We start from the raw sequence: 24,646 nt of genomic DNA, 5'->3' as shown, positions 1-24,646 counted from the left end.
ATGGTGCCACATGGAGGATCAAATGGATGGTGCTTCCCCACTTCCCAAAAGTTCTTAGAGGATAAGTAATGCAAGAAAGCACCTAAGAACCACATGGTAGTGGGCCTAGTTGTGGTTGACGTGGTAGTTAACAACCAGATGCATAGGATTGTACCACATGGTGCATCTAATGGCTGGCACTTCCCTGCTTTAGGAAGTTGCAAGGAGGATAAGAAATGTAGGAATGCACTTGGGTACCATGTGATAGTGCATCCAGGTCAAAGATGAGGTGGTAGTTGACTGGGCAGATAGGTAGGCCAATCAAGTGTTGCCACATGGCAGCCCAGTCAAAGCATGGTTTACCTGAAATTCATGGGTAGTTCCTAAAATCGAAAATGATTCTAAATGTTTTTTAAAAATCCATGTACAAATTTTTTAAATATTTAAAGGGTTTATGCTAAAGTCTAAACTTTAGGGTATTTTAAATTTTCAAATTTTTAAAGTTTGGACTAGAGCCATAGCAGAGGAGCTCATTTTTCAAATTGAGATTCAAGGGGTTTCTGGTAAGTGAACATAGGCATATTATATATCACTGGAATTGAGAGAAGAAAAAATCTCCAATTATGGAGTTTGTTTTCACACAAGAAGTCACTAATTTAGATTAAAGGAAAAAGTGTAAATTTTGTGCCTTCTCAGTGAAATTGATGAAAATTGAAAACATAATTACAGGCTTGATAAAACATGATAAAATGCAGTTAGGGTCAAATTTGGTTACCTTCAATTAGTTTAAACTCAAATTTTTACCAACATTTTGTGAGGCTTTCAAATTTTTGGTAAACATAATGGTTTTCATCATTGAACATGAGATATTTCAAGTCAGTTACAAAATATTGATGAAAACTATATTAGATATGAGAGGTAGAAAGATGAAAAGAGGTTTTCCAACTACAAAGGATGGAATTTCAAGTGGACACATGTTAGATGCACAACAATTTGGGAATTCATCCTCTTCTATATCTTTTTTCTTTCATTCATTGTAGGGGTTCCAAATTTGGAGAGAAAAAGATTAATTGCTGTGATACCAATTGGGGTTCTAGATTTCCACTTTGAAACCATTAGTTCCAAGTCTTGACATGTTTTCACTACTGTGAGACCATTCTATTCAATAATTTCTCTTGTAGTGAGCAACATTAATTTTTATGCAGATAGTTATAATTTATTAGGTGATTTGAGAGTCATTTTGATACATATTTCAGCTATTTGTTTTCAAAGAAAATAAATAAAACATAACAAAGGGTTAACATTCATTTTGAATCTTGTCTCTTGTTCATGAGTTTGTAATTTCTTTTGATTTGTGAACCAAGAGAATAAATTAGGTTGCATTCTATTTAAAAATGCATGTGGATGAAATATTTTACTTGTGGAATGAAGAGCCATGTAATTGCTTGATATCTATCATAGGGTTTGTAGACTTCATGGTGGGATAGGTCAAGTATGAGATTCATTTTGAAGCCAAAATTTATTCACAAGGTGAAAGATAGGTCAGGGATCTTAATGTAGGAGTTATATCAAAGATTTCCATAAGATGTATGGGTGTAATTCATATAATTGCCTAATAGATAAGGCACTGATCAGTTGTAGGATCATTTAGTTTTCTTACTCATATATAGGTCTTGCAGTTATCAACATATTAAATCATCTTTTCCTTTATGTTGAAAGTTATTCAAAGTCTAACCCACACTCAACTTATGAATTGCATTGTCCTGCAATTAGCTATTATAGATCTATGTTATTGCATGATTTTTTAGGAGAGACAAGGGGTTAATCTATTGTTAATAGATTCAAGAATATGTTTAGCACTCGTACTATATAAATTGAATCTAAGGTCCACCACCTAGGTTTTGTAGAGCCTGGAGTAGAAGAAGGGTCTAGCCTTATAGTTGGCCCAGTGTCTGAAAGGATATGTTGAATATGGGAGTCAACTACCCCTAAATGTACCTTATTCTCATGAAGGTAATTTGAAACCATCTTTGTTTCAAAAACACCAAAATAATACAAATCAATGACCAACTCTACATTGAAGAAAGAATTGAATACATCCATTCAAAAAGCAAGTCAAATGAAGCTAATGAAGTAATCAAAGAACTATTAGAAAAGAATGGTACACTTCAAGAAGAATTTAGGAAACTAAAAAGGGAATAAGAAATTTAGTTAGTAAGATTGTGTGAAGTCATGGAAGAGTAAAACAAGATAAAAGAAGAGTTAGAAGGAAAGAATAATGAAATTCAACATCTATCCCTTCAACAAGTAAACTTCATCAATTATCTTACTAATACAAATAAAAAAATCATGAATCTAAGATCAAAGAATGAAAGATTGTAGAATGATATAAACAATGAGAGAAAAACCAATGAGAGGATGATGAAATCTCAAGAAGACATGGATCAACTAAATTAGGAAATCTAATAAGAAAAAAGGGAAAAGTGAAAATTGGATGTATAGAAGAAGGTGAATCATCCAAGCAAGGAGCTCAAAATAATCAAATACCTACTTGCAATCATTGTGGTAAGATAGGCCACACATCAAACAAATGTTGAAGCAATGAGAAATCTAAATTCAATGGAAAATTATATAGTTGTAATCAACATGGTCATGGAGCTAATGAATGCAAAGAGAAATCTAAATTTGAGGGAAAATGTCACAAATGCAAGAAGCATGGGCAAAAATCTTCAGAGTGAAAAACTATTGGCATTATATTGTATTTGTCATTAGTGAAAACACTTATTCAATTTTGTATGTTTACTGAGCTCATCACTTAGTCTATAGTTTATACTGAGCATTCAATGGTTACCTAGTTAGTTCATCACTTAAAAAGTTCACACCGAGCATTCCTAAAGCTATCAAGTGAGTGTACAATTTAGCAGTGTTTACCAAGCTTACAATGTTCACTGAATAGATAGTGGTCACCGAGCCTCACAGTGTCTATCAAGTCATCAGCTTGTGTGATGAGAAGCCAATTTCTACCGAGTGATGGATGTCTAGTGTTTACCGAGTGACAACAAGGTAAATGAAGGATTTAGTATCTATTGAGTCTCCAATGGTTACCAAGTTCCAAGCTACATTGTGTGATTAGTATAGATCGAGCTTCTACTTCTACCAAGTGCATGATGATGCCAAGTAATGCAATGGATTCCAAGTATTAGAAGGTCACCAAGTTAGCTTGAAGAACCTGAGCTTTCTACTATTTGACCAACTTAGTAATATTTTGTTTACTTGTGTTTTAGCTGACCTTGCAATTGAAAATATTAGAATGGTCTATATGTAATGTATTGTATCATTTGCAATGTATGGAAAACAATATCAAGGAATGGATATGTGACTTATTTTGAGAAGAGTGAATGTGAATTAGTAGCAGAATAGAGTATATAACATGGTCATCAAGGAGTAGCAAAGTCATATCAATCACAAAATGGTGATCTATACTTCAAAGATATATTTAGAAATCAAGTTGTAAGTTAGATCTATTGTTTCATCGTAATAGGTGAATCAGTTTTCAAATGCTTAAACAAGGTACACTTAATAGTCTTTGTATAAATCTCCTAATAGAGTGCATAATTCATTCTATATTTGTAAAACCTCAAACAAGGTGGATCTAGTAGTCCAAATTGTTCTTAATGGGGAAAACCATCAAAAGTGGTCAATGTAAGCCCTAATAGGCCAACTTTACATTATAGTAGTGAAGTTTTGTAGGTATCATCCCCACCCTAGTTTTACTTTCTATTTGAAAGGTTTCTGGGTCATCAAAAATAATATGTTCATGTGTTATGAATGTTTATCTTTCTCATGCATACAATAGATTAGATGAATGAATAATTTATATGATTAAGTGCTAAATTAATTTAAAGTTTTGAGGTTACTGATTCACCCCTCCCCTCTCAATAACCAAGCTAGTCTTGATTATTTCCAACAATTGGTATCAAAGCTCTGTGGTTCTTAGGATAAAGTTTGATAGCTTGAGAAAAGATCAAGGACAATGGAAATAATTAGACTTGATAAAGCTATTAATAATCAAAAGCTAGATCTGGAGATGGCCATAACTCAACTCAAGGAAGAAAAAGAGCATCTTTTCCAATCCTTAAAAAGAAGAAAGGAACTTACAAAAGAAATGAATGAACACTAGTATGTTGAAGAAAAGATTGAAGAATTTTTCCCTTCAAGAAGTTTAGATGAAGCAAATAAGGCAATCAAAGAACTCTCAGAAAAGATTGGCTCTCTACAAGAAGAGGTAAGAAAATTGAAAAGAGAATAAGAAATTCAGTCAATAAGAATGTGTGAAATTTTGGAACAATGGAATAAGGAAAGTGAAGACTTGGAGGCAAGAAATAATGCAAATCAAAATAATCCCTTCAGCAAGAAAGTCTTATCAATCAACTCTCCAATGTAAATGAGGAAATCATGAATCTGAGATCTGAAAATGAAAGTTTAAGAAATGACTTAATCACTGAAAGATATATCAATAAAATATTGAAAGCTAATCTAATTTTTGAAAAGCAACCTAGTGAAAGGATGATGAAATCTCAAGTAAACATGGATCAATTGAATCAGCAACATGAGCAAAATCTTTATAGGCAAAAAGGTAAAGCAGGACTTGGTTACAAAGAAAAAGGTGAATCTTCCAAACAAGGTGCCCAAAGGAATCAAAAACCTAATTGCAATCACTATGGTAAGTTTAGTCATACATCAAACAAATGTTGGAGCAATGGAAAAGTAAAATTCAATGGAAAATGCTACAATTGCAGTCAGCATGGTCATAAAGCTAATGAATGCAAGGAAAAACCAAAATTTGAAGGAAAATGTCACAAATGCAAGAAACAAGGTCACAAGGCATCTGAATGTAGATCCAAATCATTCAATCTAGCTGAAAAAATTATGAAAGTGATATTTGGTTGGGATTACAACACTTGGTGTAGATGTCAATATTGTTGAGAATATGGACACATTGGCATAGACTGCATAAGGCGTCACTTGAGAAAGAGGGATTCAATAGTAAGATGTTATACATGCACTAAAATTGGTCATATAGCTAAAAACTACATGAATATAGTAAGAGTTGAAGATGAAAAGAAAGCCAAAGCTGATAACATCAGGAATTAGATGAGACAATAGTGGATTCCTAAATCTACTGAGCAGAAAAATTCAAATGATGACCATGTCAATCAAGAAGTGGGTGACTCCACCATTTCCAATTAGATTCATGAAGGAGGAACTAAAACTATATCTTCAAGCTATATCTCAAGTAGTTCCAAATGGAAGAAATTAGAAGATCCAAATTAGTATTTTAGATACAAAGGGATCACATGAGATCAGGCCTTACTGAGCAAGGTTGGTCACAAACTCAACCGAGCTAGGTCAAGAGTAATGAAAGTTTGTTTGATCATCAAGTCACAAGTTTCTACTAAGCTAGTAAGTGGATGATAGTTTGTCATGCACTACATCATTATGGTACCTAGCATTAATGGTGAATTTTCATCAAAAGGGTAGAATTTGACTTCATTCTTCACTATGACTTCAGAATTCACAGAGCAAAATGATCCTAGATGCATCCAGCCAATTTAGAGAAATTTCTAGCAAAGAATTTGTTTGAAAAAATTCTATCATTTATCGAACAGTGATGGCATCTAAGAGTATTAGTAGTATTAAGGAAAAAAGAGGTTTAGAAATGTTGGTTAAGGGCGTGGAGTGGAAAGCACCAAATTTCAAGCTAGTTCCAGCAGTTGCAAAGGCACTCGACCCAAATGGAGCACAATCTCAAATTCCTTCCAAGGTACTTCTAATTAATGAAATTTGCACTCATTTTAAGTGTTCTATTTAGGAAATTGGAACCCTAGAGATGGATAATTCCTTAGAATAAATGTGTGTTGATGGTTCATTAAAACCCAAGCATAAGCACCTAGAAACTAAAGGTTTGACCCATATCACACACCTGCCAAGGAGTTTTCAGATTAAGTGGATTTGGTACATTCTCAGTCATTTTCATAATGGACAATTATGGTTAGAGAAGCCAATATTAATCACCAAGAAAATGATTCACAAGATTACTAGTCTCCCCATGTTGAAAAAAGAAAAATCTATGAAAACCCTAGGTTGGGATGAGCTCCAAAAGAAAACCCTAGCAGAATGGGATGGTAGAGGTTTAAAAATTAGCATTGTTTCTGATACGGAATTGAGGTTTGGCATTCATGTAATTGCCCACAAGATTTAAAGCTCTAGTCATTTGAACAACATGCCATGTGAAGCAGTGGATTTAGCATTTAAGGTTGTGAAGAAAAACATGGAATTTGACTTGTCAGAGTTACTGTTGAAGTAATTGAACAAGAATATGGACACTATTAGGACATCAAAGAATAACCCTTGTAAATTTGGTTCTTTGTTGACATGTCTTTTCTTTTATGTGCAAAAGTTTTTCCCATCTAAAGTTTCTATTGTATGGAGAAAAGATGTTCCTATTTTGTATCAAATAAATGAGTTCATTACAAAAATGGGTATAAATGTTGATAGTATTATGGATAATTATTTTGAAGATTCCAAGCAAAGGATGAAAAAAAAGTTCAGGATTCCTCCTAAACTTGTTGAGGATTACAAAGATGATGTGTGTTTCATGGTTGACTATGATAAAGTTTACATTCAGGTAATTAAGTCCCAAGTTGCATGGATGAAACCTCTCCCATATGAGGGAAACATTGATGAAACTAGGGATAGTATTGAAGCATTGGTGAATGAACCTATAGATCTTAAGCTACTAGTTTTTGGTACATATGATGAGGCCAAAGGTAGAATTGAGCTTGAAATCAAGCTACCCTAGGCAATTAGCAAAGGAAAGAGGAAGATAGCCAAGATAAAAACTGACACTAGTCCTGTTATGCTTACTAAAGGTAAAGGAGTGGATGATGATGAAGAAGAAGAAGGAGAAGAAGGAGAAGAACAAGAATTTGAAAAGGAGGCAGAGCCAACAAAGAAGAAAGGAAAGGTAATCATTACCAAACCTCCAATGTCCCACACAACTGTTTTCACTAGAAGATCAAAAGGAAAAGGAAAAAGTGAATTTGTGCTCAGAAAGCCCCCACTTACCTTCTAGGAAAGGTTAAAATAGATTGAAGAAGGAGAAAGCATCACAAACTTCAAGGCTCTAAAGCTTGAGACAAGGATTAATGCTGAAAAGATGCAAATTGAAGAATTGGTACTCACCAAAATGGTAAAATGGAAGTATTCCCCAAATTAGATTGCTCCTTAGATTTCAAAACAATTGTTGGCAATATTATAGCCAAGGTGGGAATTAGTTGTATAGATAGCTAAAGATATATATTAATAGTCTTTGAGGAAGCTATTACGAAATCTTATAGATGCAGAAGTCAAGGCAGCCATAAAAGATAATAAAGTTAAAATGATGACTAGATTCCATACATGTTTGATTTTCATTAAAGATATTGAGCATGTTGTTAGAGATGCAACAAACATGTGGAAAAACATCTATCATCTACACAACACTAGTGATGAGCTAGTTGAATTCAAGGATGATGATGGTGATAGTGATGATGAAGAGGATAACACTTCATGTGTTACTTTTAATGTTGAAGACTATTAGGCATTAAAGGTTGATGATATAGAGAAAGAGGAAGAAGTTGAAGAGGAAAAAAAGGAAGAATATGAAGAAGATGATCCAATGAAAATAGCAAAAGAAGTCATTTCTTTCCTTCCTCATTCTCCACCTAAAATTGCTACATCATCAGGGTTGGAGATAGCTTTAGTAGGTATGATTGCAACCACCTCAGATATATCTTCTACATAATCATTAGTTACTACCTCATAGCTCTAGGTATCTACAATGGAAGTGTCAGCCACTTCATCAAATGAGTTGCAACCCTCTTCATCAGCTCTCGAGTAATCTACTTTAGTAGTATGCATAGTTGTCAGTTCTTCAATTGTATCAACTTCTACAACACCATGTATAGTAAGTTTGACATCATGTTCTACAACTCTGATAGCACCTTTTGTTCTAGTTAGCTCTTTAGTTTTAAGTATTCTAGTTTGTACACCACCTATTGGTACTTCATTTTTTGATAGTACATCAGTTTTGGATATAGTTGGCACTTCTTTTAGTTTTCCTTTAGTTGGACCCATTCAAGTTTTTACTATAAGTCTAGCGATTTCTACAATTGTTTCCATTTATAACTCCAAGGAAGTAAGCTTAGAAGTAAAACCAAAGGCTCCTCTAAAACTTTTGCTTACTAGTGAAGCAATTGATGAAGACATTGATTTGGATAAAGAAATTGTTATTCCCAAGTTGGATCTGGACACTACCATAGTTTATGAAATGAGACTAGTCAGTCAACTTTTGGAGCAAAAAGAAAGGTAGAAGCAACTTAGAGATGAGATAGATAGAGAGTTCATTATAATTGAAAATGCTAAAAATATAATAATTGAAGCTATAGGTGTTGATGTTGAATCATCTCAACACATTTTGGTACAGTTGAAAGAAGCTATAAATAAGTTCAATGAAGATACTTCTGGTCAAGAAAAGCTCATTGAGAAGGTAGAAAAGAAGTTTGATAATAAGGTGCTTGAGAACATTGCTTAACGCATTGCCATTAACCAAGTAGAGTTATCTTCAATTTTGAGAAATCTTGAACAATCTTTTACCAATGAAACATCACTTTTTGGAAAAATTTGTGATGTCACTGAGTATACCAAGGGTATAAAGGAGAAATTAAGCAAGATTGATGTAGATATGAAGGCAGGCACTTAGAGGCTACAACTTGACCCTAGTTAAAGCTCATCACATCACATGAAGGTAAATTTTTTGTCAAAAATGTAGGTAGAATTACTAAGAGAGGAAGCCAGGATCAGGTCTACACTAATTGATATAGAAAATATGATCCTTCTAGTTATGGACACAATGTAGAAATACATTGCATATTCAAAAACATTGGTCTAGGATAACAATTTGTCCATAGCAGATCATATGATTGAAATTTCTATAGAAGTTCAAGTGGAACTCTCCACATGCAAAATTTTGCAAGACAATTGGGATAAGACATTGGCTCTTATTCTCAAGGTACACTCTAAATTTCTCACATTTTGGTGTCTCTATTTGAATATTTTGCATCTCTTTGGCATTATTGTCAAAAAGGGGGAGTAAGAGATAGTAAGAGACATGGGAGTAAGAAATGAAAAGAGGTTTATAGAGAAAATAAGCAAGAAAATAGATTGATATGTGTATAGAGAAAGCTATGCATATACTATGCCATATGTATGGGGGAGATATGTCAGATATGTAAGATATGTATATACAATAGCTTTACAAAGATCAATTTTGAAAAATCAAAAATCAATATGTCAGTGTACATAAGTTTTGGCTCATAAGTATTTTTGTCACTAATGCCAAAGAGGAAGATTATTGGCATTATGTTGTATTTTTCATTAGTGACAACACTTATTCAATTTTGTATGTTTACCAAGCTCATCACTTAGTCTATAGTTTATACCAAGCATTCAGTGGTTACCTAGTAAGTTCATCACTTAAGTAGTTCACACCGAGCATTCCTGAAGCTACCAAGTGAGCATGCAGTTCAACAATGTTTACTGAGCTTACAGTCTTCACCAAATAGATAGTGGTCACCAAGCCTCACAGTGTCTACCAAGTCATTAGTTTGTGTGATGAGAAGCCAGTTTCTACTAAGTGATGGATGTGTAGTGTTTACTAAGTGACAACAAGGTAAATGAAAGATTTAGTATCTATCAAGTAACACTATATCTACTGAGTCTCCAATGTTTACTGAGTTCCAAGCTACATTTTGTGATTAGTATGTATCGAGCTTCTACTTGTACCAAGTGCATGATGATGTTGAGTAATGCAGTGGACGTTGAGTATCAGAAGGTCACCAAGTCAACTTGAAGAACCTAAGTTTTCTATTGTTTGGCTGACCTAGTAATATTTTGTATACTTGTGTTTTAGTTGATCTTGCAATTAAAAATATTGGAATGGTATATATGTAATGCATTGTATCATTTACAATGCATGGAAAATAATATCAAGGAATATGTGACTCATTTTGAGAAGAGTGAATGTGAATTAGCAGTAGAATAGAGTATACAACAAGGTCGTCAAGGAGTAGCAAAGTCATATTAGTCACAAAAAGGTGATCTATACTTCAAAGATCTATTCAGTAATCAAATTGTAAGTTAGATCTACTATTTCATCCTGATAGGTGAATCAATTTTTAAATCCTTTAACAAGGTAAACTTAATAGTCTTTGCATAAATCTCCTAACAGAGCGCATACTTCATTTTATATTTGTAAAACCTCTAACAAGGTGGATCTAGTGGTCCAAATTGTTCTTAATAGGGCAGATCATCAGAAGTGGTCAATGTAAGCCCTAATAGGCCAACTTTATACTGTAGTAGTGAAGTTTTGTGGGTATCATCCCCACCCTAGTTTTACTTTCTATTTGGAAGGTTTATGGGTCACCAAAATATTGTGTTCATGTGTTATGAATGTTTATCTTTCTCATGCATGTAGTAGATTACATGAATGAATAATTTATATGGTTGAGTATTGAATTAATTTAAAGTTTTGAAGTTACTAATTCACCCCTCCCCTTTCAGTAACCAAGCTAGTCTTGATTATTTCCAACAAAAACTAAGATATTGAATCCGGCAGAAAAAATTATAAAATCTATATTTGGTTGGGACTACAACACTTGGTTTATATGTCACTACTATGGATAATTTGGACACATTGGAATAAATTGTGTAAAACATCACATGAGGACAAGAGACACCACTAGAAGATGTTTCATTTGTATAGAACTTGGTCATCTTGCCAAGAATATTATGAATACTAGAATAATTAAAGACGAAAAGAAAGCTAAAGCTAATAACATCAGAAATTAGATGAGACAATAGCGGATTCCAAAATCTTCTCAAAATGCAAGTCTAGGCAATGAAGCACATGTCACTCAAGAATTTGGTGACTCAAGCACTTCCACTTGGTCTCCCTCAAGGAGAACTATAACTAGGACTATAAAGTAGTCATATTACATCAGTTCTAGTAATCTTGAGGAAAAGATCCATATCAAAATTCAAGATGCAAAGGGATCACCAAGCATCTAAATAATTTTGGACCTTATCAATTGAGGTTAGGAGTAACTTAGTGTTATATGGAGACTGAGTCATGAATGTTCCTACTAAGAATTTAATTCAAGCTAAGTGGAAGATAATTTTTTACAAACAAAGAAATTGTACTAGGCATTTATGGTGATTAAAAGATGAAATTTGTTAAAAGGGAAAAATTGAATTCACTTGTCATGGTGAATTTTCAAGAGCTATTTGTGTAGAGAAATTTTGGTGCATCCAAATGATCTGTACAAATTACTATTAAAGATTTCCATGTTTATGCAAGCCCTAATGATCAATGGCTTTATCTAGAAACAAGACAAAGAAAGGGTTAGAGATGTTGGTTCAAGTTATTGAATGGAAGACACTTGATTTCAAGCTCAGTACAACTGTTGTAGAAATCCTCAATCCCAATAGAGTACAATCTCATATTCCACCAAAATTGCTTCTAATAAACAATATTTTTTTCACATTTTTGATGCTCTATCTAAGACATAAGAACCCTATAAATGGATGAAACTTTGGATAATCTATGAGTAAATGGTGTGTCAAAACTAGAGCATCAAAACCTAGAAGTGAAGGGTTTGACTCACATTCCACACATGCCCCAAGATTTTTAGATTAAGTGGATACCATGTATCCTTAGATGTATGCATAACTATTAGTTACAATTGCAACAACCTATTGTGATAAAAAAGAAAATGATCCATCGAATCATAGGACTTCCAATGCTAACCAAGGCAGAAATGACTAAAACCCTAAGTTAGGTAGAATTGGAAAAGAAAACCCTTTTTGAATGGGATGGAAGGGGTATGAAGATCAGTTGTATCATTAATATAGAATTGAAGTTTGGGATACTTGTGATTTCACATAATATATATAGCTCCATTCATCTAAACAATGTATCTTGTGAAGTTGTGGATCTCGTGTTTAAAGTGGTCAAGGACAATATGACATTTGACCTTTTTGAATTGATGTTGAATCAATTCAACAAAAATATGGAGAGCTTAATAAATTCAAATATAACCCTTGTAAGTTCAGTTCACTCTTAACCTATTTATTTTTCTTTTTGTAAAAGTTTTTCCCATCAAAAGGTACAATTATGTGGAGAATATGTACCTATTCTCTATCAAATAAATGAATATATACGAGAAATGGGAGAAAATTATGTAAGTATAATGGAGAAATATTTTGATGCATTTAAAGATAAGATGAATAGTACATTTAGGATACCTAAGAAACTTGTAGAAGACTACAAAGGTGATATTGATTTCATGGTTGATAGTGATAAATTGTATATTCAAGTAGTCAGACCCAAAATTGTATGGGTCAAACCTCTAGGTTATGAAGCTAATATAGATGAAACAAAGGATATTATTGAAGCATTACTAAATGATCTAGTTGATCCAAAAGCTACATATTTTGGCACATATGGGGAAGCTAAAGTAGGAATTGAACTAGAGATAAAACTTCCTCAGGTGGTCAATAAAGGGAAGAAAAGAATAAAAAAGTTGAAACAAACAAGCTCTACTCTCCTATTGACTAAAGATAAAGGAGATGATATAGAAGAAGATGATGCAAAAGATGAAGAAAAATTAGAAGAAGAAGAGCCAACAAATAAGAAAGATAAGGTTATTATAACCAAATTTACAAAGGCATCTATTGCAATGTTTACAAGGAGGACATCCAGAAAAAAATTGAAGTTGGGTGAAGAAGCAGAGGATATACTTTTCAAAAAGCCTCCACCCACCTTTTAGGAAAGATTGAAAGAAATTGATTTAGGAGCCACATAAAAAACTTCAAATCATTGAGATATGAAATTAGAAATGTAGAGGAGAAGCAACAAGTTGAAGACATGATTTTGTCAAAGCTAGGAAAATGGAAATACTCTCCAGATTCACAAAGAATTAATGAAGAAAACTAAGCCAAGATGGGAGCATGCAAATAAAACTACAAAAGATATTTATGAGCAGACTCTAAGGCAACTCATGCTGAGTCTAAGTGATAAATAAGTCAAAGAACCCATAAAAAAGAATGAGGAGACAATTACTTTGAGATTTAACACTTGTTTGATATTGGTAAATGAAATTAAACATGTAGTAAGGAATACCACCAACACATGGAAAAACATTTATAATCTTCACAAATAGAGTGATTTTGTTGTTAATGTTAGTGACTAGGATGAAGATGATGGGGAACATGACAAGGAAGAGGAAATTGATAATGAAGAGGTAACACATTATGACAATATAGATGATGAGGAACATGAATAGGAAGCCACTTAGGAAGATCTCCTCGAGGTTTAGAACATTGAGGAAATTGACCTTGAGAATATTGCAGTAGCGGTCATAGCCTTACTTCCTCATTCTCTGAGTGAAGTATTGAAGACATCAAGCTCAAAGAAGGCTACTAAAAAATTGGTTGTGTCAAACATTGTAGGTTCAAGCACTCAACCAATATTTGCATCTATTTAGCTCAATATTTCATTGACAGAAGTGACGAACACTTCATCTACCGAGTAGTCAGTACTTCATCCTCCATCAAATTTGGTCACTTAGCAGCAAGGTATTCTCTCAATAATCTCAATATCAAATTTTTATGCCAATCCTTCTATTTATACCATTTTTTCTATTCCAATCATGCAAATAATAAGTACTAAGACAATTGAGATCAAGCCTCAACCAAATACAAAAAAATCAGCAAAGGCAAAGAAAATGAAGAAGACATCGATCTTGATGAGGATATAGTTATCTTGAATTGGGATATTTCCAATATAAATTCTGATTAAATGTATATAGTAGGAGAGATACTATATAAGAAAGCCAAGAAACACTGGTTTAGAGAGGAAATAAATAAAGAATTTCAAGTTTTTGAAGATGCAAAGAATATTCTTGTACAAGCACTTAGTGCTAAATTTGACACTTCTCAGCCAATTTTGGCTCAATTAGCAGAAGTGGTCCAAAAATCCAACAAAGATTTGAATGGACAAGAGAAATGATTGCAAAGAGAAAATTTGAAAATAAAGTATTGGAGCTAGTAGAACAAAATATTTCCATACATCAAGTTGACTTGTCTACTATTCTATGCTCTTTGGAAACCTCTACCAACAATGTAACTTATTTATTTAGTAAACTCTATGACACATCAATTTTCAGTAAGGAAATTAAAGGAAAACTTTCCAAGATTGATGAAGAGCTGAAGGCAAGTGCACAATAGGTGCAACTTGACTCGAGCTACAATTATGCTCACTATACAAAGATAAGATTTCTAACTGATATACAAGAAGAATTGCTAAGGGAAGAATCTTATAGATATACAAGGCATGATTCTCCCTAACATGGATACATTGCAAAAACATATTGTACATGCAAAAATCCAAATCCATGATAAGAAATTCTCCATTTCTGATTACATGATAGAATTATCAGTAGAAGTGTAGATTACATTGCACATAAGAAAGGTGTTGCAAGAAAATTGGGACAAGACAATGGCACTAATTCTTAAGGTACATTCTGATTTCTTGTCACATTTTGGCATTGATATATAGAATACACCTTTGGAATTTATGTCAAAAAGTGGGAGAAGATGTATATAACATGTAAAGCATATTGTAAACGGAGAGAATATATATAAGGAAGAAAAGATGAGAAGCTATATATAATGTATAAAGTATATTGAATATATATGTATGGGGGAGAAGCATCATATTATATATATGTAGAGATATTTAGATAAACATCTCTTACAAAAGAAACTTTGAAAAATCTCAAAAATAGAGTACTCTACTATGTTGAAGACACAAGATGGAGAATAATGATTGTTTTTGGAACTTTTGAGCATTCAGTTTTGATTGATAAGTGTTATTGTCACTAATACCAAAGGGGGAGATTGTTGATATTGTAGTCAAGTCTATTATTAGTGACACACACTTATTTAGATAGTAAGTATCTACCAAGATTATTGTATAGTTAATAGTGTTAACCAAGTAATTGAAACTCTACTAAGTTCTATAGTTACTTTTGAGTATTAGGAACAATATTCAATTTGTGCTGAACAGTTTCTACTAGGTTGGTGATTATCAGTGTAAATTGAGCTTCTTAGTGTTTATTGAGTTTCTCAGTGCAAATTAAGTTATACGGTAGTTACCAAGTTCATAGTTTTAGTGATTTGAATCTAGTGTTGACTGAGCCACTTAGTTTCCACCAAGTGATTTAGTTTATACCAAGCTCATAGTAATAGCATTGACCAAGCTATGTAGTGTGAATCAAGTGATTCAGTTTATATGTCAAGTTTCATAGTATTCACCATGTCACTAGTGCAAATCAAGTTCATACTACTTGGAAGTGATCAATATGATCTAAGCCTCTACATCTACCAAAAGCATGATGATGCCAAGCATTGACAAGGATTTCAAGTGTCAAAACCTTGCCGAGTTAGTCTTTAGAACTTGAGCTCTTTCAATTGGGCCAACTTTGTGTATTTTTTGTAAACTTGTATTATAGATAACTTTGTTGAATTGTAAATTGGTTGGTATATATGTAATGTATTGAATCACATCCAAAGTAGTATCATAAAAGTATTAAAGTGCAAAAGTGTGAAGCAAAAGGCTACAACAGTATAAGGAGTAGAAAAGATTTATCTATTTCAGCAAGTTGATCATTACACTTAAAAGAATCTCACTTAGCAAATCAAGTTATATATTAGATATTAGCTACGAGTTCACCCTAACAAGTGGAATAGTTAAATCCTTTCAAAAAGTAGACTCAACATTCTTTCAAATCTCTTTACCGAGTGCATACTTCATTGTATGCCTGTAATTCCTTTTGCAAGGTGGACCTAGTAGTTCTTATTGATCCTAATAGGGAAGATCATTAGAAGTGATCATTGTAAGCCTTAATAGGAAAACTTTATATTTTAGTACTAAAGCTTGTGGGTATCATCCCCACCCTAGTTTTACTTTCTATTTGGAAGGTTTTTGGGTCACCATATTGTGTGTCAAAGTGTTATGAATGTTTTAAATGCTTTTAGTTTTTCATGCATGTAGTTAGATCATGATACACATGAAGGATTAATTGGTAAATAAAGATTAAGTGTTATTGGTTACTGATTCAACCCTCCCCTCTTAGTAACTTAGCCTATGGTATATATTTCCAACACTTTGTTTCTCTCTTATTTACTCTTTTCTACAAACTCATCAATCTTCACATGTGCACTTTCTATGATCTTATGAGTAGTTAGATTCAAACATTTGTACATTTTTCTTCTACTGGAGTATCCTAGAAATAGTCATTCATCACTCTTGACATAAAATTTACCTTTCCTAGTCTCCTTCAAGATATAACATTTTTTGCCAAATACTTTGAAGTAACTTACATTGGGTTTATAGCCATACCATAGTTCATAAGGAGTCTGATTTGAGTCTTTCTTCAATTGTACTCTATTTAAGGTATCAACTAATGTACTGATTGGTGTTGGAAATATGTTTAGATAAATGTCTTGATGGTTGTCATTCATGGAAACATACATTCAACATTTCATTTATGCATTTAGAGTTAGAAAATTGCCTAAGTGTTAAACAATTTACAACAACATAGTGAACATATATTAAGTGTATAGATGACTCATTGAGAGTTAGCTCATGCACAATTGAGGGAAGCTTCATTACACTATCATTGTGATGTGTACCAGTGCATATATATGTTTATAGAATTTACAATGTGAGATATGGTTAGAATACTAGTGCAGGCATTTAACAATGTAGAATAGAGCATAACAAAGAATTGGATTGTATGGCCCTGGAAATTATTTTGGTTACGAAATAATTTCTAAGTTATGATGAGATGAATTTTTGGATATTATTACATAAGTTATTTTATATTATGTCAAGTGTGTGAACACATGAAGGCCGACTAAGCATAGTTTTGTAATTATGCAAGGTATAAGTAAAGATCTTATCTTGCAAAGATAAGTGTGCTATCCATGATAGATGAGAAAGTGTTATATGATGTCAAAAATTGTATAGAGATGTTGAAATAATTTTAATTCTTATGTGATGTGAACTCTAATGTATGATAAAAAAAAGTGTGAAGTACAACAGACAACAAGTATTGTATGTATATCTATTCTTATGAAGAAATGAATTGTATAATTGCATGTTAGGGCAGTGGGTTCTTCTTGTATATATTGCATTTTTCCTACCAACTCCTAACATGGTTGAGGCTTCTAACAAGGCCTAATCTCCTAACAAGGATTCAAGACACTATATGTACTTGATAGACTCCTAACATAGTCAATATCCTTAACAAGATCCTATTGTTTAGTGAGTCATCTGGTGGACATCATCCCCACTAGGGTTTTTCCTTTGTTAGGGTTTCCCTAGTCAAAAAATAATGGTGTTATGAGTTATCTATGTACATGGTCATATTTAATGTTCAACATTTTTGGTTTACTTTCATATGCAAGCCATAAAGTAATTAACAATATTCAATTGTGAACAAAATTTTGTAGAATATTGATTCATCCCCCCCACCTCTCAATATTAGTTATTTCTAACAATTGGTATGAAAGCACAATTACTTTGAAGATGTTTAGCATCTTAAGTAAGATCCCTAAAGATATAGAATAGTTGAAGAAAAACCTAGAAGAAACTCTTGATTAGATTGACCTTCTTACTGAAGAAAGAGATAACCTAAAAGATAGATATGAAGATGTGAAATTTTTTATTTGAAAGTTAAAAGACAAGATTGGTGATTTAGAATTTGGCAAAAAATTAATTGTGCAGACTAGTGATAATGATGAAGTAGGAGATCTTCAGAAGGAAAATGAGATCTTAAAACATAAACTGAAAATTATTGAACTTAAGTTGAGTCCTAAGACAAATAGTAGCAAGAATGAACCAGAACTAAAAACTAATTATGTAGTTCTTAGGCACTAGTTAAGTCAAGTTATAATTGAACTAGATACTATTGGGCGTTCATTTTGCATGAGGTCAACGGCAGGAATCCATAGTGTAATTCCTCTCTTGAAAAGCAAATCTTTTTAAGGATCCACTCCAAGGTCCATTGTTTGTCTTGCGACGTACCAAAATTCACTTAGTAGAAGATAAATGTGAATGTTCACGAGGAGGCCTTTGCTGGTTCCAAAACTCTTTTACCTTGGAATCAAGTAAAATCTATTTGCTGTCTCAAAATATCACACCAAAAGAACAATGTTTTTGTATTTTCTATTTTTTCAATGAATGCAACTCTAACAATGCAGCTAGTATGAGGTCCTATTCTAATAGGGGGGTTAGCAAAGAAAATAATGAAATTGAAAGCAAATAACATGAAATAATCAAATAACTTGAAATTGAAATTCCTAAATGGACATAAGCTACAGAACACAACATGCTGCGAGTTAAACCTTCGAAGAAATCAGTAGGAAACCAATAAAAATAGGAGCAGCGCTTCCTAGAATCCACTTACGCAATTGTCGATGAGAATATTTAAAAAATTGAATGATGTTTCACTCTTCATCAAATCAAAAGGCCACGAAAAGTGTGCTCATGTGAGACAAAAGGCTATGTAGACACAATCGGGTGATCTCTTCTCAAGCTTGTTACGTCAACGAAATTCATATATCTGTAGGAAACACTAGAACTAAAAGATCGCACAACTAGAAACAATGCAATAAACCTTTGGCTCAATCACAATATCATGAATAAAATCCACAAAATAATGACACATTTAGGCAAGAATAACTACACTCCAAATGCGAGCACCAAAAGCATAACTTTATTGCATAATAACGGCAGCCCTTTTTTACATTTTACAAAGGGGTATTTATAAGAAATTGTCTCCTCAATTTGTTTTGAGAGTGAGAGATATCTTAATGTAATAAAAATGCCTTTAAAACATTAAAAAAAACTAAATATATACAAACTGGTAATCTAACTAGTGCTTGGAGGGACTCCATCCATATTTTATTCATTAATTGGATGCATGAGCCCTTTACATGTTAAAAACAATGAAAGCATGAGAAATAAAATAGGAGGAAGCCATCAGTCAAAGTAGAAGTGCATGGAGACACCAAAAATAGAAGCTGGCCCTTCACTTGATGTGTGTCGAAGTTATCTTGCCATCAAAATGTGTTTCCAATGCATGGAAAGTGCTATTTTTGGAACTGGTAGTTGACTGTCGGCGCACTTCTGAATTGCGGAGCCTCATGAAAATGCGGAGCTGTGGACTTGTGGACCTGCAAAGCTATGGACCTATGGACCTGTGAAGCTACAGAGCTGGGGACCTCAACTGAGTCAAAAACCTCAAAAACTTTCTAAGTGTCAAAATTGAAATTCTGGCATCTGGGTTTTGTTCATCTTCATCCTAAAGATATATTTGGATATTTGCTCTTGAATTTCTCTATAATCTTAGTAATTTTAGTGGCATCGAGAAGATCCAAAGCCTCATACTTATCTTTTACCTTCTGTTTGTAGTTGTCCACCTCAATCCGAGTTTATGCAAAATCCCTAAGTTTGGTATCCAACTCTAACAATGCTTCTTCTTTCCTAAAGGCTTGTCTGATATCTTCATCACTGGATGCTTCCTCTAAAGTTTTTCTAAAGTTTTCCACAACTACCTCAACTGGTAAAAGCTTCTCCCATTCTTCATCTTCAAAAATATCCAAGCATGCATCACTATATAGCTTTTTTGCTTCCAAAATTTGATCTCGAGCTTGGTCCTTGAGCCTATGTATCTCATCAGGCAATGTTTCCATCACTTTATTTCCCTCTGCAGTCTTTTCTATCCAATCATCTATCATGTCTAGTTCTTCACCAGTATATACATCAATCAAAATGCGGTACCTTTGTCCTTTTATGGCCTATAGAATTTGAAAATCCTTGCCCCAAACTCATACCTCATCCATAATGCTGAAGTCCTACCTCAAAATTGCCATGATCTTATCAACGTTGTCTTGTGTAGCATGCAATAATTTTAGACTTCTTGTAATTATAGTGATACCCCTATCCTCAAGGTTGTCTCGCCAATCCTGACAAGCTCTCAAAAATGGATTGAGCTATACACCTTCCCCTTCTTTCAGAATGGTAGTGAAAGTCTCCTTGAGGCATTCAGAGTCAAGAGGACCAATAACTTCAGCTAGATATCCTTTCAAGATCTCAACTTGCCTTCAAAGTGCTCTGATTTCAATCTTATCACGTTCCATGTGGTTAAGAACCTCTTTGACTCCCATAGTCATCATTTGTCAAGAAGTATCCCATGTAGGTTTCCCTAATGTGATATCCTTTACCTCATAGTCCTGAAGGCTGACAGCTTCTTCATCTATACCTTTCGGGGGATGAGTCACTTGTGCAAATAGGTCCTGATTCTGAGTAGTGGTAATGAATGCAAATGGTGTTGCATCTTGTAATGGAGAGTTAGGCTTGCTCAAAATCTCTACAATGTCACAGATATCATCCTCTGAATCAAGGAATTGATGCTTAGCACTTCTCATTATTTCCTTCCGGAACCATCTTGGGATATGTCTTTCTCCAACCTTAGCTCTAGATGATGAAGGGATGTTTTCAGCTACCTCCTTCCTTTTGTCATTTTTGCTTGGGGTTTCCTGTTGTGAGGGTTCTTCTTCTGTAGTCTCAGTTTTTGTAGATCTCGTAGTTTGATCCTCAACTTCCTAAGAAGGTTGTTATATACATTCCATTACATGTGCCTCTTTTGATGGCTCACTAGTAACCCTTGGTTTTTGTTCTCCTTGTAATGATGATTCCTTCTGAACATGTTCTTCTGAACTTGGAGGTGGAGGTGTCACTAAAACCCTATCTACCATCATAGACTGAGGTGAAGATGGGGGCATTGGATGAGGACCTTGTGTCTCAGATGGCATCTGCATCCCATCTTGCTGTTGAGATTCACCTGTAGGAGTATCTCTAATCTTATCTCCAACAAATTATGTACCCACTGGCATGGAATCAAAATTTGGAATGGAGAGAATATTATCACCTAGCTCTCCTTACTCATTCACCCATCATTGTACTTCATCTTTCGACGAAGAGAGCTCTACTATTTTAGCTTGGGTGGGTGGTGGGATATTTGTGACATTCTTCTTTCTTTCCAATTCTGTAGCTTTTGCAAGTCAGGTTCTCTCTTGTAGAGGCACTTGTTCGTCCTCCCCATCTGACTCTATTTCATCCTCATCTAATTCCTCAGGAATAGTTTCAGGAATAGAGGGATTAGGCACTAATCTTTTATGAACTCTCTACCTCTTGTTCATTCTAACCTTGACCCTCCTTTTCTTCTATGGAACCATAGGAGAAGCAAGCTCTTGATGCATCGGAGGAATGGATGTCTCTAGAATCTCTCCCTCCCCTTGCTAGCTTGAAAAAATAGGAGGCAATGGAAAATCAACCTAGAAATGAGAAATCCCAGAGTCGTGGGGGTTCTGGGGAGTAGATTCATGTTGCTGCAAAGGGACTTGTTCTTCAACATGCTCTATATGGATCCTCTAAGGAGAGGCTCTCTTCCTCTTTTCTTTCTTCTTCTCTGGTGGATGGTAATATCCCACTGGACGATCAAGCTGGTAGACCATTTCTGGCCTGATAGGAGATTGGAGCACAAAGATAGGAACTGTGACTTTCATCCCCTTTACCTTTTCTAGGCCAGCATGTATATGGAATATCACTGTATCCAAAATTGGATCAAGCAAAAAGGGTTTCTTGATCCAACTCTTTGTCAGTCTGATGACATGTCTTGCTCGATGATTAATATCATCCCCTTCCTCTCTATCAATTTTTGCATTCAAAATTGGCCTCTTGCCAACTTTATCTATATTAAATAAGGGATCTAATAGCTCCTGTGAATCTTGTATCCTTATCTCATCTGGGATGGTCAAATGGAGAGCCTTCTCTACTAAATACAAAGTCATTCTACAATAGTCCCTGATATGAACATCATAGTCATTTGTGGCATTCATCCAATGATATTCAATAGCATCCTTGTGGTATAATTCTTTTCCTGCCAAATTTTCCACTTTACCAACACTATCAAAGAACGATCGGGGAGAGTTATATTCCTCAAGTGGATAGTTCTCCCATTCCCATTCGAAGGTCAGGATATCTTGCTTTCTCTTTACTTGGTATGCCCCTATTACAAAAGTCCAATCCCAACAAGGCCTTCATTGTTTCTTGATCCTCTCATAGGCTGACTCAATCTGCTGAGAAATTTTCATCAGAATCAACTTATCACTTGGGTACCTTGGGAGCTTCTTTGGATAGATAGATGCACCACTGACCCGAATGTATGTGAATGTCTGGAACTGGATAAAATATACACCGAGACCTATGATTTGTGCCATGGCCTCATTAGACAATCTCTTTCCATAGTCACCTTTGATGAATCAAATGATGGTGAAGATAAAGGCATCATTCACAATCTGATACTCTTTGCTTTGCGACGAGAGCTTTTTCTTAACTAGCTGAGGATAAACTATTTAAGGCCATGCGTTAGGATCCTGCATACTACCCTTTTTGTACAACCCGAGATAGTTGATGGCCCTTGCTGCAAGTAGATAAATCACATAAGATGTCATATAGAACTTCTTCTTGTCCTTTACTGTCCGCAACTGATTACACAAGTTCTCACTAAGTGTGGTAGCCCAATCTAGTGGCATCTTTACATGTTTGATGGTTTCAATGAAGTTAACCATGAATGGAGCGAGATGACCTGCTGCCGGCAGTCCCATAACTCTACTCAAGAGAATGATTGAATATCCAATGTCATCCCTCATATATCCTCGAGCCATATCTACTTTGCTGATTTTCTTTCCTCGAGATGGCTTCTCAATGATGTATGAGGAATATATAATGTCCATGGCCTCCTGGTGATGATTCTTATGCCACCTCTCAGCTACTTCATATGAAACCCTGATAAAATGATCAGCTCTGGGTAAGTGAAAGATTCTCTCGATATTATTAGGTCGTAGATCCAAGACTACTTCCCCAATGACACTCTTTACCACCCTTTCCTCGAGAACAAAATATCGAGATAAGGTCATGATCAATTCAGCTGACTAAACAACCTCAGGATGTGATGCTGCATTTACCAATCCAGACCGTATTAAGGTGGATCTCAAAGAAGATCTTTCAGTTGGGTTGTTACAAACCCTCAAAAATTCTCCCAAGTCTATGTGTCCATGTTCTATGTCTTTGATCTCAGAGTGTTCATCGTGTAATCATGACTTCGGGGTTACGCCTTGAAACTTGTATATGACTGGCTTTGCTATTGATCCAGATGTGGATGCCATTTTATTGTATTACTTGCATGTCGCAAAAAGAAAAATAATTAATTACTGGATACATAAAACACATTAAAAAAAATGATACTCAAAAACCAATTTTATTTTACTTATGATTTTATTATTATTATTTATTATTATTATTATTTTTTTAAAAATTTTTTTGGCTTTCTAAATTTTTATTTATTTTTGACTCAAATAATCTAAGTAATAAACTAATTTTCTTCTCTCGATTCTCGAAATGAGAGTCAGGAGTCGAAAAAAAGTTAGGGGGTCCCCATTTCGGACTTAGAATGGGGCATGTGTTGTGAATACCACAACAGATACTATCAAGATTGAACATGCTAAGTTAGAGAAATATAACATGATCAATAGATATTTCATTAGAGACCTTATGACAAGATAGGACTTGGATGTCTAATTGGAGAGAAATCAACCAAGAAAGTAGAAATCAGAAGAGAACCTAATCCAATTATTGAATCACCTAAGGAATCTAATATGAGTAAGGTAGAATCAACCACATCTACTAAATTATCGAAGGAAGTTGAGTTAATTAATTTGTTAGCTAAATCTCATGAACATAAGAAAATAGAGAAAGTTGATAAACCTAAGTAAGATGAACCAGTCAAGGAAGTAAGACATGAGTTTAGAGGTAGATGCTTCATATGTAATAAAGTTGGAAAAATGAAAAGAGATTGCATAGGTAAGTATTTTAAACCCATTAATAATTTCTACTATTAAAATTATCATGGTTAAGGAAATAAGGTAGTAGAATGTAAGAAACCTAAGTTTGATGGTAATAGTGAAAATAGTAGAATGTTTATGAATACTAACTCTATAGGTAATGAAAGAGGAAGGTCACATAATAGATCCAATAATGGGGAGGCATCTAATGGAGAGAAGAACTAGTTTGTGTGTTATAAGTGTAACAATCCTAGAAACATTGCAAATAATTGCAAAACACCTGAGAATCATAATGGAACTAATCAAAGGAGAAATGCACCTTTATGTTAGTTATGTAATAACTTTGGACATGCAACATTATATTGTAGAATGGCCAAAAGGGACATTAACTAAAATTTGAATAACAGAAGGAGCAACAACAAAACTGATAGAAGGAATGTTAATGGTAATGATAGTAGTCAAAAGGAAGCAATTAAATAACATGTTGATGAATTGAGGGAAGCAGTTTTGACAGCTAAAGATCTAGAAAGTT

This window comes from Cupressus sempervirens, chromosome 5 (assembly GCF_028749045.1).
Source record: "Cupressus sempervirens isolate cs-2001-9-10 chromosome 5, ASM2874904v1, whole genome shotgun sequence".
Taxonomy (NCBI): Eukaryota; Viridiplantae; Streptophyta; class Pinopsida; order Cupressales; family Cupressaceae; genus Cupressus; species Cupressus sempervirens.
Note: the sequence above shows the minus strand (reverse complement) of the source record.